Source organism: Arachis hypogaea, chromosome 12 (genome assembly GCF_003086295.3).
Source record: "Arachis hypogaea cultivar Tifrunner chromosome 12, arahy.Tifrunner.gnm2.J5K5, whole genome shotgun sequence".
Lineage (NCBI taxonomy): Eukaryota > Viridiplantae > Streptophyta > Magnoliopsida > Fabales > Fabaceae > Arachis > Arachis hypogaea.
Genome location: NC_092047.1, coordinates 64157451 through 64162854, shown reverse-complemented (window position 1 = coordinate 64162854; position 5404 = coordinate 64157451).

The following is a 5404-nucleotide window of genomic DNA, read 5'->3' as shown; positions in this document are numbered from 1 at the left end:
TTCTCTCTTCCCCTCCCCCCAACCTTAACCACCCACAACCACCAAACCGCCCCTGCCTCCACCTCGAACTGCCGCCGTGCCGCCACCCATCGCCGCTGCGTTACCACCATACTGCCACCATCTCTCTGAGCCTACTTTCTGTTTCTACACACTAGGTTCCACCGTACACCGATTTCGTTTTCCAATTAGTCAGTTAGTTGCATATTTTATAGTTTTTGTTCGAAATAGGATAGTTAGATATGCATGATTGTAGTGGATTTTAGGTGGTTGGGTAGCTAAGATGTGGTTAGTGGATTTAGGCCTGATAATTGCACCGTTCGTGCTACCTGTTTTTATCTGATTCGCAATTCTGAATTTGCTGTGATGATGTGCTGTTCATATGTTGTTCTTCATATTTGATGTTGCTGTTAAACTGTTCTTTAATGTTCTTGTTATTTGTTAATCTTTTCAGCACTATTTAATCTCATATGAACTCATTTTTCCTACTGTTTACTACCCGGGAACAGCCAATTTTAGTCGAAATGCTGTCCAATTTTCTGCAAATTTATGGTTTAATCTACCCCCATTCATGTATTGGTTTAAAAACTCATTATTTTGTATTACTTGGCTACAACCAAACTAATTCCTGAATGCACGGGCTAGCATTCTTATTCCTTTTTTTCCCTGAGTAATAAATTTCTTATTGATGATTTTATTCTCATTTTACACTTACTTTATCTATAGGAATTATCATCAATAAACTGCAATCCTTGCTTGAATATGTGTTGATTATTCCTCAAGTTTGTGAATCCCTTGGTAACTAGGAAAACCATTCTCATGCCACTCACTTTAACTTCCTTTTAACTCCTAACCAATGTAGCTTTCTAACTTCTCTTTTTAGTTTTTACCTCACTACTTTAATTTCCTAACTCAAGGCATGATTACTGTTTTTCCTAAATAACTTGAATTCCACTTCTATTATATTTTGGATTGTGATTTCTACTCTCAGACTTTTAACTCGAATACAATCCAAATTATACATATACTCACCTCATTTCATGTTTCTATTGCTCTTTTTCCTTTATGTTTATATTGACAAAATCCTACTTGCCTACTTATTTTCTTGCTTTAGTTCTTCAATTATATCCTGCTACTTCTGCTTTTCAGGATGTCTGATCCCAAAAGTAAAGAAAAAGGTAAAGCAACTACAGGTAAACGGAAAAGAGGAGAATCTTCTACCTCTATCCTGGATCTCCTTCATGATGATTCCTGGCAGGAAAAGAACTTTACCCCATAGGAAAAGGCCGACCAGCTCCTCACTGCCACAGATCAAGTCAAATTTGCAAACAGATACTGTGAGCTCAAATATCCAGTGTTTGCCACAGCCAGGAACCTCTACCTGGAGAGAACTCTTAAAATTCCAAAAGAACTCACCCAGTACACTTCTGAACAGATAAAACAAAGGGGCTGGTTCTTCATGGAAAGGAACTTGACAGAGGTCAATGCATCCTGGGTCAGAGAATTTTACTGTAACTATTTCAAGACCTCCCTGGATGCAGTGCACCTCAGAGGGAAACAAATTTTAGTCACTGAGGAAGCTATTGAGGATATCCTCCGGCTTCAGCCTAAATCAGATCAGCCTGACGGTTACCAAAAGGCTGAAGAGGATATGAGATACATAAGATTTGACTGGGATGCAGTCAAGCAGAGAATAGCCCTTGATCCTACTGCACCATGGGTCATGGGAAAGAATACAGTGATGACTAAGGGAATCAAGCTGATATATTTGAATGATGAGGCTCGTCTTTGGCAGCAGATCCTGAGTAATTACGTGATGCCGAGCACTCATGAGACAGAGGTGCCCGCTGCTATGATCACCCTCATCTGGTGTGTGATGGAAGGTAAGGACCTGTATCTTCCATGTTTCATCAGGTATTATATGGCCAGGGTCCATGTCATAGGCACTCTCCCTTTCCCTTATCTGATCACCCAGCTAGGCCGCCGAGCTGACGTGCCTTGGGAGCTAGCTGATAAAAAGCCAACTGCTACAGACTGCAAGAAGATCATTCCTCACAGCAGGAAGTTTCTGGTATTAGGGTACAGACCTCCATTTCTCACTGCCTCGAGTGAGGAGCCATATCTTCAGCTGCCCCTTCTGCATCCACTGCTGCACCAGCCCCATCTACTGCACCTCCACCTGCTCCTGAGCCCATTTATCATCTGGTGCACCGCCACTTCGCACGCCTGGATCGTATGGAGCATTGCCACAAGCGACACTATGAGCACCTAAAGTTGATAATCCGATTCGGCAGTGACATCCCCTCCGAGCCTGACACTGCTTTTGAGCCATCTGATGCGGAGGCAGATGATCATGAGGAGGAGGCACATGCCCAGGCTGAGCAGGAAGGACCTGAGCAGGCTGCACCATACCATGAGGAGCCTCACCAAATCCAGGCCACAGATCTAGAGATCCCTCTACAGACAGAGCCTCCACTTCATCAGGCCGCTCCTCCGACACTTATCCAGACTGCAGATCCTCAGCCTACCGCAGAGACACTAGCAGCCCATCCTTCCGGAGATGACACTTCTCACACCCAGCTTGACTGAACATCGAGGACGATGTTATTATTTAAGTGTGGGGAGGTCGCCATCTCTAGCGTAATTTATTTTGGTGAACCACTTTTCAGACTCTCTTTATCCTATTTTGCTTATTTTTCTGTATTTTTATTTTATTTGTTATCTTTCAGTACTTGCACATTTCTCTTTTACTGTATTTTTACTTTATTTCTACATTTTGTACTTTAGTTTATATATATCCTAGATATTCAGTTTAGTCTAGTTGCAATTTTAGTTATTAAGTTGTGATATAGAATATATAGATTAATTGGTTTAGTTTACCCTTTTAGCATACGATAAATTGGATTAATTGAAAATAATAAGAGTAAACTAAACACTTTAGTATAACAAATTCACAACAATCCACACACTGTATATATATATAGCAATGAATGATTGGTTAATTTAAACAATATTTTTCAAGGAAGAACACTAAGATTTTAAGAGCCACCCTAAGATTCACATTGAGAATAATGGAAACCCTTGATTTCTACTTGCATTGCATACATAACTGATATATGGTTTTTGAGCCAAAGAACACACAACCTGTGAGTTTTTTAGCTTATTTGTATGGTTACATTATTTAACCATAATTATTCCATTCTTGTGTGTTCACCCTTCTTTTTTTTCTGGTGATCTTTACTTTGTTTCAGTCTATATGTCCAATATAGAATATAGATACATACCAAGAGATGATTGAGGCCATTATTTAAATTTTTCCTCACTTATCCCAAATTACTCTACCTTTTACATCACCCTTGTTAGCCCCCTTGAGCCTTTTAATTCCCCCCTTGTTCTATAACCACATCACTAGCCTTAAGCAAAAAAACAAATTAAAAATCCCAAGTTGAATCCTTGGTTAGCTTAAGATAGAGATTGTGTATCCACTAAGTGTGGGAAAACATGGGAATGTGGGTTGATAGGAAAGGATTAATTCAATAAGATAATAAGGATTTTGGGAGCATGCTCATGTAAAATCAAATTAAACCAAAATACCATGTGCATTGATATATGCTTATGTTTCAAAAAAAAAATCCTTTTAGTTAAATAGATAAATAAAGGGACAAAATTACCCCAATAATAAGTTTAGTGAAGAAATCAATGCACATGAGATAAGAATCAAAATTAAAATTGGTATATGAGTATGTATTAAGAAAGTGAAAAAAAAAATTGGGAACCCCAAGAAAGTTATAAATTATAGAATATGTATATGTTATGTGAGACCTTAGACTAATTAAGGATTCAACTTATAGCTCACTTAGCCTTATATATATACCCCTACCTTTACCTTGCCCCATTACAACCTTTAAAAGACCTCATAATTTTTGTATGTCTGTATTCAATATTTGTTGATTGGTTAGATGAAGAAAAAAGTTTTAGAAAGAAGGAATAGAAAAGAATAGAGTGATTAACCCTAAACACTGAGTGAATAGAGAGTAAACACAAATCCATTGAGGGTTCGATAGCTCATCACCATATATCTCTGCTTAATTGTTAATTGTCTTGCAAGTTTGTGAAATATCTTTACCCAACTCAATTGTGAAAGTGCTTTACCATGATCTAGGTTTGGCTATGCATATATGATTCCTTGAAAATATGAAACAAATTAACCACATGTAAACTCTATATATATAGGTAGATGATAATTAAAATTGCATGATACATGTAGGTAGTTTGCATTTAGAATAGATTGCATTGCATGAGATTCCACCATTCTAACTTTACCCTTTCTCTTGGATTTACCATGAGGACATGCTATTGTTTAAGTGTGGGGAGGTTGATAAACCCATATTTTATGATATAATTTGTGCTCAAAATGAGTGTTTCTATCAATTCTTCACCCACTTATTCATGTAAATTGCATGGTTTTACTTTCCCTTCCTTATTTTATGATATATGTGAAAAACATGTTTCCTATGCTTTAAAAATATTAATTTTAATTACCCTTTACTATCATTCGATGCCATGATTTGTGTGTTAAGTATTTTCAGATCTCATAGGGCAGGAATGGCTTAAAGGACAAAAAGGAAATATACAAAAATGGAAGGAAAACACAAAATGGAGTTTTAAAGAAAAGGGCAGCGACGCAAACGCATGGACGACGCGAACGCGTGCCTAGCGCGAAAATGCAGTGACCCGAACGCGTAGTTGACGCGAACACACGCCTTGAGCAGAACGCAAATGATGCGTACGCGTGACCGACGCATACGCGTGACAAGGAAAAATACCAGATGACGCGAACGCGTGACCCACGCAAACGCGTGACAGACGCCACGTACAGGAATCTGCAGAAAACGCCCCCAGCGATTTCTGGACCCTTTTTCGGCCCAAATCCGAGCCAGAAACACAGAATATAAGCCAGAGAATAGAGAAATCAAAGGAGAGACGAAGAATAACTTAGTAACTCACACATTTTAGGATTAGATGTAGTTTTTAGAGAGAGATGTTCTCTCCTCTCTCTTAGGATTAGGATTTAGGATTTCTATTATGTTTAAGCTATGATCTCTTCAAATCACAGGTTCAATGTTCCTTTAATTTACTTTCTAGTTTTATTTACTTCATTACTTTAATTGGTATTTATCTTCCAGATTTGGCTTATGAACCATTCATGTTATGATTTTCTTAATTAATATATTTTGAGGTATTTCAGATTTGATTTGATTTTAATTTATTTATGAATGATTTCAATTCAAATTAGATTTATTTTTCCCTTTTGGCCTTGGTTAAGTAATTTATAACACTTGAGTTATCAACTCAGCTATTGATTGAAATTGGAATTCTTATCTGGTTAATTTGCACTCCAATAACT